Source organism: Anolis carolinensis, chromosome 1 (assembly GCF_035594765.1).
Source record: "Anolis carolinensis isolate JA03-04 chromosome 1, rAnoCar3.1.pri, whole genome shotgun sequence".
In the NCBI taxonomy this organism is placed as follows: Eukaryota; Metazoa; Chordata; class Lepidosauria; order Squamata; family Dactyloidae; genus Anolis; species Anolis carolinensis.
The window spans coordinates 15,335,871-15,350,837 of NC_085841.1; the positions used below are offsets into that span (position 1 = coordinate 15,335,871).

Genomic DNA, 14,967 nt, shown 5'->3' on the forward strand with positions numbered 1-14,967 from the left:
CTTGAAAACCACACTGGAGCCCAGAATATAAGCAACCAAGCTGTTTATTGAAGAATATATGCAAGCACAAGCAATAAATAGAGTAGATGAAAATATAGTTCAAAGTCAATAGAGTGGACGAACCACCCAGCAATATACTTATCTGTCCTTAAACAGAAGTCCAAGAAAGTCTATCACAAATATAATCCAAACTAGAACTGTGCTATGTCCCACAAGCAGCAAATATAGTCCACACAAAGTTCACTTCCCAGCAGGAAACAGCAGGAAGCCACAAGGTACAAGAACAAGACTCAAGGTAATCCCAGAACTGTAATCCACATGGCACTGAGACAGCAAGGTCCAACTGGAAACAGGATACCACAAGGCAAGAAACACTTGAAATCCACAAGGCAAAATCATGGCTGGAATATCACGGAAACAAGAGCACGGCGACAGAGATCTTTCTCACTTGAAGAGCAAAGTTGACATCTCTGTAATACACAGGAAGCCAGGAATATTTAAGGAGAATTCAATGTTATTTTCAAATGGAATCTGGGGAGTGCAGTTCTATCTCATGTGAAAGTTGTTCATTAGCGCGTCTGTGAATCAAACACTGGCTTCTTCTCAGAGCCTCCCTTTCTATTCGGCTTTGCATCAAAATCATCAATCTTTCTCTTTGGCCTAACAAGCCCATCTGGCTGAGCTATCCTTGCCTGGCCATTGGAATGTTTGTCCCCGGCACCTCTGCAGAAACCAATTCAGGTGCCTGCAACTGCATTGCAGGCCTATAGTCAAAGTCTTGGATAGGGCCAAAGTTTTATTCTGACTCTAAATCAGGCTGAGCTACAACATCAGCCTTCTCTGCCAAACGGGTTCCTAAGACCATCAGAAATATGTGCTTTCTGATGGTCTTTGGTGACACCCTCCTCATGACCCCCCCCCCAGAGGTCCCAATCCCCAGATTGATAAACGCTGCTCTACTTAAACATATCTAGAGAAGGAGGCTCCACCACACTCTGAAGCAACATATTCCACTGCAAAACTGCATGAGTCTACCCAAATCATATCCAGTTTCAAACTGAATTATATGACAGTTCAGATGGTGCCAAAGAGAATGTTTGCTGGTCATCTGGAATTAGAACTGAAACAAGAAGAACACTTCTTCTACCCCAAAAATGAGTACAGTGAATTCTCTGTATCCATGGATTCCATCCACCACTTGAAAATATGTTGTTGTTTTAATTCCAAAAGGCAGGTCTTGATTTTGTCATTTTGTATAGTGGGGACACCATTTTGCTACACCATTGTATATAATGGGTTTGAGCATTCACAGATTTTGGAGGCCTGGGACCAAGTCTCAGCAGATACCAGGGGTCCACTGCGCTAGTAACAATGAACAGTATTCATTAAATCAAATGAACGTATTTTCAAAGTTATGTAAAAGGAACAATGTTAAGTCCTCGAATTTCCTTTACCCAGCAACTCATTGTAAGTGTCATCATTACTTGCAATACTTTATTTCCAAGCATAGAAAAACACTACCTTAAAGGCACATTCATCTCAGGGTTTGATTTTTTTCCAAACTTAGAGTATCCAAAATGAATCCAAGTTTAATAAATCTCCTGCCTTCATTCTCCTCTTTAAGTTGAATCATGGAGATAATTAGAAAGGGTCTCCTAGCTTCTCATTTTCAAGATTTCATTATGATCTTCGTAATCTCCCTGTGTGTGTAGGTGGTAGCAGATGATTATTCAAAGTTCAGTAAAGTTTTTCTACTCCAACTGTGCCAATGAGCTTTGGGGATGGATATATATATATTCCTTCCTTCCAATCTGTTCCTTTTTTCATACTCACTTTCATGAACTTTCTTTTTTCCTCCCAATATTTCCATTTCCATTTTACTTCCATGTCTCTGGTAACCTTTCAAAGTTGTCTACTTTCAACAATTCTCCTTTCAGAGCAATAAGATAAAGGCTATGGAGCATATTTGTAATACATGATTCTTTGCATTCAGTGATTTTTTTAAGAGAGAGATTATTGAACAGATTGCAGAAAGCAGAGTGAAACATGAAATTATAGGGCTGTATACCACAGACAGGTATTGCAAGAAATGATTGGAGCTTACCCAAGGGATAGAGCAAAATTTTGTAAGATTTGACAGCTTTGATTAAAGGAGCATATTGAGATCTCCTGAGACTTGTTGCCAGGTAAGTCTATGCACTATAAATGCAAGATTGGTAGGATATTTCTGAGAAACAAAATGCACAAAAGCAATGTGACTAGCTAAAGTGAACACAATGAGATATGTGCAAGAAGACACTTTAGCCATGGAGGAAACACATAGGTTATGTGAATGCACATATGCACAAAAAATCATGTGTGTCGATATCATGAATACGGATCTATTTGAGATACATACTCTATGTTCTACTACCATAGGTTTGATCCTAGATTCTGGTCCACTTTTCTATTGCTTCCTCAATTCTTCCCTTTCATTCTTTCCTTAAGAAGTATTATGTGGAACCTGGAATGACTTCTAGTTAATAAACCTTCTTTTTACTAGTTTTATGAAATTCATTAATTTTTAACAAAGGTGAATATGACCAAGGCCTCTGAATAGATTTGTTGAAAACAGATTTGTTAAATGTGGGGATGCAAAAATGATGCCCTGTGGGACTGGATCTCCTCATATACTGTATTTGGATAAAACATATATTGGGGGAGAGATATTTTGATCAGAGTTTCAGTGCTGAAGGGGAGTTAATCCTCATCCAGCCCAATTATTTCTCATATCCATACACACATCCTTTGCTGATGCTGCCACCACATAATGAATAAGCATGGAAGTGAAAAAGAAAGGTTACACAAGTATGCATATATGTACATCTGCATTTACAGAGTTTATGATGCCAGTGAAAATCTGGAACTCAGTGCATTACTCATTGTTTGTAGGTAGGAACGGCTTATCACTAAATTTGGCAACGTAGCTCATTGACTAGAATCATAGAATCACGGAGCTGGAAGAGATCATAATCCTGTTAGATTACTGAATGTATGTATTTTAGGATATTGCAAAGAAAGATCTTCAACATTTCCTTTCATGACACAGCTCAACAAAAAAAGTATTGATTTCTATATTTTTAGGTCTGCTCCCGGGGTTATTTGGGATGCATTGGATAGACCACATCAACTCTAGTTTCCTAGATATGGTTATCATGCTCTTCTATGAGTGAGCAAATGGTGACTGGTATATGATATATTTTTTGTATCTCAAAAACTAGAGCTGATAAGAGAAAAATGGTCCCATTTTTGGAATCAGCGAGTCAAATATATCCAGAAACAGGTCTAACATATGAGGCACCAAAATGTGTGTTAGTCAATGTAATGTATTCCTCCTAACATTGAAGACAGCTTTGAATTTGTTGAGAGTGCACTCTCCCAGACATTTTCTGGCTGAGAGAATCTGAAATATACCTGCATAACATATCCAAGAGGAAGAAAGCTAGCATTATTGTTGTTACAAGATTATCTTCCCTTTGGCTGGGGAATGCAAAGCTGCATGGTCAGATCTTTGCTTTGTGTTCAGTCAATGTAGAATACTCTCCATTGTGTTACACATTATTAATGCATGAAAGTTATTGTTTCCTTAAAATGTTCCACATTGGAAAGTCCTCCAAAGTTACTCCTCATTATTTGAAGGGGGCGGGGGGGGGCGCATGGTCAGCTAAACATAGACACTACTGCTTCCCTCTAAAATTGATCTCTGCTCTTATTTTGTAGGATTTCTTTCTCTTTCTTTCTTTCTTTCTTTCTTTTTTTCTTTCTTTCGAAGTGGGATTGCAGCCTCTTTAAAAAAACTACTATTGCTCCTGGTAGCATTGATGATATAATTTCTGGGGATACACCATAGAGCAGGGGTCCCCAAACTAAGGCCCGGGGCCCGGATGCGGCCCTCCAAGGTCATTTACCTGGCCCCTGCCCTCAGTTTTATAATATAATATTTTTATATCAGTTTTAATAATATAATATTTTATATACATATAATATTGATAGTAATATTATAATGTAATACAATGTAATACTAATAATAATACCATATAATAATATTAATTATATATTATATATTACATGTAATATTACTAATAATATTACAGTATAGTGGTATAATTCAATATAGTAATATATAATGCTAATATTGTTCTATGCTACTAATATAATATATTGTATATAGATATAAATTGTAAGCCGCTATGAGTCCCCTTCGGGATGAGAAGGACAGGATATAAATGTAGTAAATAAATAAATAATAAATAAATAATTTTTTGACTTAGGCTCGCCCAAAATCTGAAATGACTTGAAGGCACACAACAACAATAATCCTAAATAACTTGACTATCTTGTTGGCCAGAAGCAGGTCCACACTTCCCATTGAAATCCTGATCGGTTTGAGTTGGTTAAAATTGTTTTTATTTTTAAATATTGTATTTTTCTTTGGTTGTTGTTGTTGGTTTTGCAGTACAAATATGCAGTGTGCATATGAATTTGTTTGGGTTTTTTTTCAAATGATAATTCGGCTCCTCAACAGTCTGAAAGATTGTGGACCGGCCCTCTGCTTTAAAAGTTTGAGGACCCCTGCCATAGAGCAATAGTTCAAGAGTGCTCTTACAGCTATAGTGCTAACTTACTATAGTGCTGAAGTTCTAGTGTTCTCCAGGTCGATAATTCCAAGGCATAATGGGGCTATAATTCAAAGAGGATATCCATCTTTTATTCTTGAGTTGCTATATTCAGTCTCTCCTACAAAAATGAGGCTGTAAACATAGGGATAGTCATTTTATGGTTGATTCCCACCAATCATTGCCCAATTACCACTTGACCACAATGAAAGCTCACATCTTCCTAGAATTATTAACAAACTTCAATAGTTGTTTTATTTCAAGTATGTACTCTAAAAATGTTAGAATGCCAACTGGAAGTGCTGAATCACAACATTGTACATCCGAGTGCTGCATCAATTCACTATGTAGAAAAAAGGGCTGTGAACGGATTTGTTTTTCAAAATGGGCTCCAGATGATTCAGCATTTTTGGCTGCTGGATCGCTAGTAACAGTATAGGTGGTGCGGCCATGTTTTTTTCGGCTGCAACAGAACATGCAGCTGCTGAAAATGGCTGTTTTCCATTTCTTTCAGCTACATGTGTCACATGGAGAGGCAGCTGAGCAAGCACAGGTTTCCCTATGAGGCTGTGAGCCCTACTGCCTGCCCAAGACAATCAGAAGAAAGCAGCTCAAATGTGTTCTATCTCAGTGCCTTCCCTGCTCTTAGGATTGCTTTGCTTGCTTTTGGACTCAATTCTAATCCTTTCCTCTGGCAATTTCATTTCTTTTTCTTAGTTTAATATCTTTCCTTCCTTATTATTATTTTTTTACTATTTTGCTAGGGAAGTAAGGTTGGGTATGGGCTTGGGGAAGGCTGTGAAAGGCCATGGGGGTTGTTTAAATATTGGGGTGGTTTACTGAAGGGAGGGGATATCCTGACTCCATTGAGTGCTCACAGGGAGAATTTAATTCCTATCCAGGTCTAGTTGAAGGATATAAGGGGAAACGACACCAGAAAAAGTTGTTTCTTAAGTTTGATGCCTTAACTCAGGGCCAGTTGAAGGATATGAGGGGAAACGACCCCAGAAAAACTGGTTTCTTAATTCTGATGCCTTAACTCATGTTTGGGTATGAGGGCAAGTGACAGGGGAGGAGTCAGTGGGAGGAGACACATGTCTCCTGCATGATGGCAAATCAAATGGATAAATGAAAGAAAGTGGAGAAAATGATTAGGTGTGATAGTAGTAGGAAAATCTTCAGTTTAATTTCAATACTTTGACTGTCTCTCATATTTTTCTTGTGGCTTCTCTGTGTGCACACTCCTTCTCTCACACAAGAAGACTGAACCTATCCCCTCACCCAAATATTTTATCTGCTTTGAATGTGATTTTCCTGCTTCATGGCAGGGGGTTGGACTGGATGGCCTGTGAGGTCTCTTCCAATGCTATGATTCTATCTATCTATCTATCTATCTATCTATCTATCTATCTATCTATCTATCTATCTATCTATCTATCTTGTGTGGCTATGGTGTGGATCAAGTGGCCAGGCTTTCAGGGGAGCAAAAGCCAGAGGGAAAGGGAGAGAAAGCGGTACTACTGAATCTCAATCAGATGCTCCCACTGGATACCTTTTTGGGTTTTTTTCTAGAAACTTTAAGAATTTACTAAAATTAGAGGATGTCTCAAACATTCTGAAACTTGGGAGGATGGCAGTGGTAAATATATCCTCCAAGTGTGGCCATTTTCATCTCGATAGCTCTAAAAATGATGGAAAGGGGAGCCTTGGAAGTTCCCTCAAATCCGCCAATGGGCCAGATCTTCCTAGAGCGAAAACTGATCTTCTGGTTGCTGAATCTAAAAAAAGGAATTTTGCCCTCCTGAATTCGGGAAACTTCTGAAATGGGTGAGGGGGGCACCAACATTAGGACAATGAAAATGGCACAAGATTTACCCAAATTGCACACCCCTACCGTGTTTCCCTGAAAATAAGACAGTGTCTTATATTAATTTTTGCTCCCAAAGATGCTCTAGGTCTTATTTTCAGGGGATGTCTTATTTTTCCATGAAGAAGAATTCACATTTATTGTTGAACAAAAAAATGAACATTTATTATATACTGTACAGTAGTTGTCATCATTAACCAGCATAACCAGACAAACTGTGAATCCTATCAAGAATTTCTTGTTACTACCAATATTTCCATGTACAACACTCTATGGTACGAACATTTACTGATCCTACATCCTCTGGTGTTCTGTTCATTGGGCATGCTTCCAAACAAAACCTTTGCTAGGTCTTACTTTTGGGGGAGGCCTTATATTTAGCAATTCAGCAAAACCTCTACTAGGTCTTATTTTCTGGGGATGTCTTATTTTAGGGGAAACAGGGTAGTAGAAAACAATGTTTAAAAACAAAAACACAGGTAAAAGCTATCACATTTGAAGGCATAGCTCGGATTTCCATCAGTGCCTTGTATGTGATAGTATCCCAACATGCTGGATACAACATGATAGGGAAAAAAAACATCACTGATGGGCATACAAGATCCAGGAAAAAGAAACAAGCAATCACCATTGAAAAATGGCTGTCTTTAGCTAAACATTTTAATTTGAAGGGATATATAAAGCATCAATTAAGGTAAAGTGACCTTTGGAACAATATATATTGAGATAAGACCTGTATGGCAAAAGTTTGTTAATTGAATGGATGTATCAATAAAATGAAATAAAACATGGCTCTGTTATTGGTAGAGAAACCCTGTGATCCAATTATGCATTATAGAAAAGGAAACAAATCTGGGTCTTGACATCTTGATACTCTTTATTCAGAAGACAGTGCACTCTTGCCTCCAGCACCATGCTCAGAAGTCCATTCCTAGATGAAGGGAATTCTCCAACTGCTACTGGATGCTGTTTACCACCCTGAGTCCCTTTGGGGAAAGAGGGCAGTCTAGAAATAAAGTTTTATTGTTATATTTTATTATATTATTATTTCATCATGTCCATTCCAATGGGAATCACCAAGGAAGCAGAAGCTGAAACATTTAATGCCTATCAATTTTATCACTTCTTTCCTTGACCAAGGTTACACATGAAAACAATACTGTTAGCTGTACTTTTCATTTATTTATTTATTTATCTCATTTATACCCTGCCTTTCTTGACACTGGAAGGGACCCAAGGCGGCTTACAAATCCGGCAAAAATTCAATACCACACAGGTAAACAATAAAACATGTCTCATCAAAAATATAAACAATCTAAAAATATAAACAAAACACATCAATCAATCAATTAAACAGATTAAAGCAATATAAAATGCCGAGTCATAATCTCATCTAGATATATGGTTTCTTAAAAACTACACTCAGAAGAAAAGCAAAAATAGGTTTTGGGTAATCATGCCCCTGCAATAAGTAGCACTTAAATTATAACTCTGGAAATGAGGAATGTCCATGAAGTTATTTTAGCTAGGACCACAGATAAGAAGGTCCATGCCCAGTGAGCTTCTGTTAAACTAGATCAGCCAGGACAAAGAAAAAGCACTCCAGGTTGAAGGCAAAGTACAAAGGTTTATTACAGTTTGGGCGGGATGCAAGTACCAGCTGATGCTCAAAATGTACAAGCATTACTTCACAGTTATAAAAAAACAATACTTCTGACAGTCATTCAGACTTTCTGTGGCTTCCAAAGGCATCTGGTGCCTTCCAGGCAAGTGGCTTGTCTTGAGGAGAGACTGATGGAGAGTGAATAGAGAGGGAAGAACAGCAGACCAGAGGCCACTGCGAGGGCACAAGGAGGGAGAAGGAAGTGGATGGGGAGAGAGAGGGGAGATAGAGGGGGAGAGGGAGACAGGGAAGGAGGACATACAAAGCAAGCTAACTTCTATATGAAAACTCAGAGTTGGGTGTTTTGATTAGTTTGTGCTTGATGGGGGACGGACCTAGGGGTTGTAAATTGATTCATATGTACAAATTGAATGAAACACAATTTACAACCTTCTTATGATTTTTTGCACAGCCCTAATGAGTACCAAGATCTCTGGATGCTCAAGTCCAATATATAAAATATAAATAACATTTCTAAAAAACCATACACGACCCAGATTATAATCAGCAAGCTGCAAATGATCCCGTGATGATTGCTTCCACAACCACAGATGCTGCAAAGCTGGCAAAGAAGCAGCAATGCTTCCAGTTCTCCCTCAAGAACATAATTCTTTCAATCTCTAGGGATAAAAAGCAAGGTGGTCACATCTACAGTTGTTTGAATCTGCAGATATGGAACCCATGGATATAATATACATAATATACTCATATCAGAGAAGTAGATTTTCCTGATCAGCACAATACATGCCATCACTTTCTTACTTTGCTTGCAAAACTAACTTTTCTTCTACCGACGATGAGCTCATAATAGTTATGAATATTCCCAACCGGATGAGCAATTACTACAAAAATGCAAATCCACCTGTTCTTTTTGGGGAATTTTTTTGGGGGAAATCTTACCACCTTAAATAAAGCCTTAATATTTAGCAGGGAGTATGGAGAAAATATTTTTGAGATTATATATATACACATACACAGATATATATATATAGTGGCAACATCTGTTCCAATCTTAAAACGATTTTTCCCTTTTTATTGTCCTCTCATTCAGAATAAATGGAAACTCACAAAGGAGAGGAGTTCAGCTTTGACATAGCAAATGCCTGGCAGTTTGAGTCTCATTTGGATGCATGCTGAATTTGCCTTGAAAATTTGGTTTTATTTCATTTTATGAAACAGACAGACAAGCCAAGATGTCCCCTTGAGGTTCAGCTGCAGAGACTCTACCAAGTCACTCTGTTCCTGTCCATTCCATTAAATTCAAATCTTATGCTTGTATTCAAAATGAGACCTGTTGTCACATCAGGAGGATTCATTATTCCTCAACTACATCCTAATGTTTGTCTTCGAGTGATTTCATGTTACAGGCTGGGGCTGTCACACACAAGCTATTGCTGCCAGAACTTGCATTTCACCTAGCCAAAAGCACTGTCCACTTCAGCATGCTTTGAATTAATTAGTTGCAATCCCACTGTGGATCAAAAACAGACATTAAAATATCTCATGCTTTCCTCTCCTAAAAATAGGATCCTTGTAGTGGCTAACAGCACTTCGGATAAAGGTTAGCCTAGACCACTAATCTTAAAACTTTGTAGATATTGCAAGTCTGTTTTCTAGCTGCAGAAACTGGCCTTTCTTTAGTCATCAGTGAGAGTGAGGATGAACCTGTATATTTTCCTCATTTGTTAGATTAGATGACTGAGATGTTTCCCCTCTGTTTCTACCTCCAGGTCACTTGAAGTCTAGGAGAAGCTTTATTTAGCAACAGGACAAATCAGATTTCTTGCTAGGAGGCAATGTCCTAATTTGGTTTCCTCCAGTAGCTATACCCCTTGGATCTCCTCTTGTCTTGTCCAACCAATTGCTTGGAGATGGTTCCTCATCATCTGTTTTAATTCTTGTTCCAGCTGCAGTCTGAAATACACCAAGGAGGACACCTGATGGTTTGCTAATCTCTACGGAGGCAGTCAATGGGCCAGGACAGGGGACCCTTTCATATCTGGATGATGACATCCCCTTGTCGAACGTGGAAGAGAAATCAGGTTGGCTGGAAATGTGCATCTTTCAAATTTGTCTTGTGGGCTTTTCTTCTCACTTAGAAGACCTACTTTTGGGGCCCACACACACACATTGATCTGTTATCTGATCAATCAGGACAAAACTGGAATTTCCACTCCACTCCAGCAAGTGGCATCCTTTGAAAAGAGGAATTATAATCAGGAAGCTTTTTCTAATGATCACACTGGAGATGTTCATGGGCAAAGATTGAAATGTCAGCATACAAACCTCTAATTGACAGAACAGTCAATGTAAGTGAGGAATACACACACACACACACACACACATACACACACACACATACATACATACGTGTGTGTGTGTGTGTATATATATATAATGTGGGGATTATTTTTTTTTAAAAAAATTTGTTAAGGAAGTAATTTTACATTATAGTAGAACAACACAATGATTATAGCAATATTGCAAAATATACAATATATTATATTGTTAAATATTAGATGTTTATATTATTATAATCATCATCATTATCATCATCATCATCATCATTTGATGAAACTGAGGCATGTTTACTTTGGTTATATCATGAAATAACATGATTGATTGGAAAATAATATCTTATCAGAATCTATCCAAATTGCAAGTTCATTGTTGCTCTGGCTGTTGTTCCAAATTAGGACTGTGTCTCTTCAATGCAGATCCTATTTTTAGGTAAATAATGAGGAAGTTTATTAAAGGGGGCATCTAAATGTCTAACATACAAAGAGCCCCGGTGGTGAAGTGCATTAAAGCGCTGAGCTGCTGAACTTGCAGACCGAAGGGTCCCAGGTTCAAATCCCGGGAGCGGCTTGAGCGCCCGCTGTTAGTTCCAGCTCCTGCCAACCTAGCAGTTTGAAAACATGCAAATGTGAGTAGATCAATAGGTACCGCTCCGGCGGGAAGGTAGCAGCGCTCCATGCAGTCATGCCAGCCACATGACCTTGGAGGTGTCTACGGACAATGCTGGCTCTTCGGCTTAAAGATGAGATGAGCACCAACCCCCAGAGTCAGACATGACTGGACTTAACGTCAGGGGAAACCTTTACCTTTACCTAAATGTCTGTGAATAGGAGCATCAGAGATAAATGTCTGGTGTAGCTTTCTGGAGAAGCTGAAATTCATTTCTAGGGGTGTCAATTCAAGGAAAGCCCCTCTGGATTAATACTTAGAGGTGATTACACTCACACAAGTATTTCAGATACATTCGCAGTGCTGAATAGTTGCAATATAGTACAACCCCCATATCCATGACACAGGTATACATGGTTTCACATAAATCTGTCAAAATATGTTCCGTCTAGGAATGTACTAGGTTCTCCAGGTAATTTTGTGGTATGCTTCTGTTAGAGTTATATAGTTGTGCTGGCAAATTCCTAGAGATGTATTTGCACTAGGAATTTGCCAGTATGGGTCTAGGGTAGCAGACAAAGGAAGCACAACACAAAATTGACTGGAGGATCCTAGAGAGGAGAGCTTTATAGGAATTTTCTTGGGCCTCCAGTATCATTCTAAGTAATGCTTTTCAATGGGGTTCACTATTATCCACGGTTTCCTATTTCCACAGTAAATTCAGAAACACATCCCCCATGTATACATGCAGTGCAGTGCATTGTAATGATACATGGGTTGTGCTATCTTCAACTTTTGGTTGGAGTGTCAAGACTCCACCTACTTGTCTAGGAGAAAGAAAAAGACATGAGTTCCTATGGTGGGAGGAAGATGGGATAAAATGAAGCAAATAAATAATTAGCTAAAAGGGGAATCTGGGGATTTAAAAACAAATGGACAAACACAAATGAAATAATAATAATAATAATAACAACAACAACAACAACAACAACAACAACAACAACAACTTTATTTGTATTCTGCTCTATCTCCCCAAGGGGACTCAGGGTGGATTCCAACATACAATGGCAAACATTCAATGCCTCCGTAAACAAACAAATACAGACATAAAATCCCAGATAAACCCTACATATAAAAATAACATTAAAACCTAACATCAAATTAAAGCCTAACATTAGTAAATTAAACCTAACATCAATAAATTAAACTAAATGTAGAAATATAGAATGTCACCTATAGTATTTAGGGAAAATCAACCACAGAACTGCATGCATGTTTCAGGGATTACACATTTCCAATCTTGATCAGTTTTCTTGAAAAAACCAATAGCTAAAGATTTTAACTCTGAAAACCACATCCTCTTTGTTAGCTAGTGGGCTTTATTTCTATGGGGCAATGAATTTGTTCCAGATTTTAGTGACTTTAAAGGAGCTATTCAAGGCTTTGAACCTTTTCCCTCCACAAAAGACAGGACCTTGGATAGATCCTCTGATGTTTGGATAACAATTTGGTATAGGAATCACCGGTTATGTAATGTATAGGCTATTTCTAGTTCAGAAAGCAAAAGCTCTCAAGGTTTAGAAGCTTTGTTCAGAAAATAGACCTGATCAAAGCACATAGTTATTGTTTGAAGGCTTTGCAGTGATGCAGTATGTATAAAGGCAAGCAATTCAATTGTTACACAGGCTATAGCCCTATTTGTTAACAAATAAACACATTCACTTTCCCATGAGTTATCTCTCCCCTGGTTTCATGCTCTTTTTCTCATAGAAATGGAAGCCTCTGACCATTAGTTTAACTCCCCACAGATCTAGCCCTAACAGTATACGAAAACATTTCTAATCTGGTGAGAAAATATAGCATTCCCTATCATCCAGTATACACAGGTGCAGAAGAGAGCAAGTACAAAGCATGGTTAAATGCATGGCAGGGCCCATGACAGGTCGGCATTGCTGAAGTCACAGCCAACATAGCCAATGGTGAAAAGTAGGAATGACGTATACTCCCATCAGAACAAAATACTGATCAAAATCCTAGGTACCAGCTGGAAAAAGAATGACTAACATTGTAGTCCCAGATCTGGCACAGCCTGGTAACATTTTCTGCTTACCTTTCCAATACATCTGGTTGCATTGGGAATCTGATAACGTAAAAAAAAAAGTGATCTGTCACAGAATAGAATTCTGTATATTCCCAGTTGGATTGTGAAACCCAGTCTGAGATCTACCCTTTAGTATGAAATTTGGCCAGGAGGAATGAATTTATTATGTTCTGTGCCCAACCACTTGTGATCAAAACCAAGCTGTTCCATAGTTTATGTAGATGATGTGCTGATTATATGACACCTGTCCTCAGAATACCACAAAGGAAGATGAAAAAACAAGTGATAATGAGATGGAGCACCTTAGATGGGTATCCAATTAAACCATTCAGTCTTCTTGCCAATAGATAATGAGTAAGAGAGAAAAATAGGGATCTGTGCTCTTTTGTATGAAGAAAAGACAGCAAAGGCTGTTACAGCTCATGGAAGTTTGGGAGACAAGATGAAACTACTACAGAGAGAAGGCGGGGAGAAAGATAGAAAAAGATGAGGGGAGAAATCTCTGCCAGTTATTTTATGCAGTGTCACCATGGACACCAGGACCAAAGAGTCAAATATGATGAAGAGGAGAAGCAGAACAGAGGAAAAGCTGTAGTATCCATGGCAACAAGTGGGTAAGAAATAATTCTCTGTCAAGTTGGACCCCTATTCTTGCCAAGGGTATTAAAAGAGAATTTGCAAAATCAGGTCCTTTTTTGTTTTCCCCCTCCATACTGGAGGGATCTTCCTGGGCAGATGGAATATGGGCCAGTGTCTGCAAGAGGAACTTTAATGAGGAGAAGATACTGAGCTGCTTTCAATCATAACCACACTGTGTCCTGCTCATAGCATCCAACTAGGATGACACATCATGAATACAGGAACAGTTGCCCAGATATGTAGCTCATGTGTCTATAATTTATATTGTAGTCAGATGATCAGAAAGGAAAGACGTAGAATGGAGAATGAAAGTGAGAACAGAAGATTGACAAGTTATTATGAAGGTTGGCACAATGAGGGAAGGGGAGGGACAAGTAAAGGAAAGGAAAGGACAGTACAGGAAAGACAAACTGCACAACTGATATGTCACTTTTGTTGTTGGATTTTGGGAAATGACTTAATTTTTTTCTTTAAAAATCTATTTTTAACATCCATCCATGCCATTTCAGTAAGCATGGAGCTAGAAGAAATCACAAGGACCATATTTAGAAATGCATATCATGTGGGAAATACGTTTTAGATGCATAATTAAATCATATATATAAAATTAACGTTCTTTTTCATTTTATTGTGTTAGTTGGAGTTATTCACAACTTTATAAACAAACTAGCAAATGCTTTCTACTGCAAAATAAATGAGCTGCTCCCAAGATGATAGCTTGGATCACTCTCTTGCCAACATTCTTGAGCGGATGATGGTATTAAGTATCTTCTAAATTGAAAACATGTTGTGTTAAATTCTTAAGTCTCTGAATCCAGAAAATTTTCCTTTTACCTAAAGCATTTGACAGAAATAACACCTGAATTACAAGACACATCAGAGAGGATGTGGTCTTCACAATTAAAATCTTTAGCTATTGGTTTTTTCAAAAGTACTGGTCAGAACTACAGACATATAATTCCTGAAACATGTCTGCAATTCTGTAGTTGATTTTCCCCTAAATATTATAGATTTCATTATATATTTCTTACCTTGATTGACCTCCACTTTGGGAAGGCTCCTTTGATGTTTTTGTTGATTTTAGAATGTGCTAAACAAGGAAAACATTTGAGGACTGAAACATTATATTGAGTTT

At 38.1% G+C, this 14,967-nt stretch overlaps 1 long non-coding RNA gene across 1 annotated transcript in view; it reads left to right on the plus strand.

The window, feature by feature from the left end:
- The first annotated feature begins 12,959 nt into the window (after nt 1-12,959).
- LOC134296183 (uncharacterized) overlaps nt 12,960-14,967 on the plus strand; it is a 110,259-nt gene continuing 108,251 nt past the window's right edge. The window contains exon 1 of the long non-coding RNA XR_010002763.1: nt 12,960-13,807. This is a non-coding gene — a long non-coding RNA (uncharacterized LOC134296183). The remainder of the gene's footprint in view (nt 13,808-14,967) is intronic.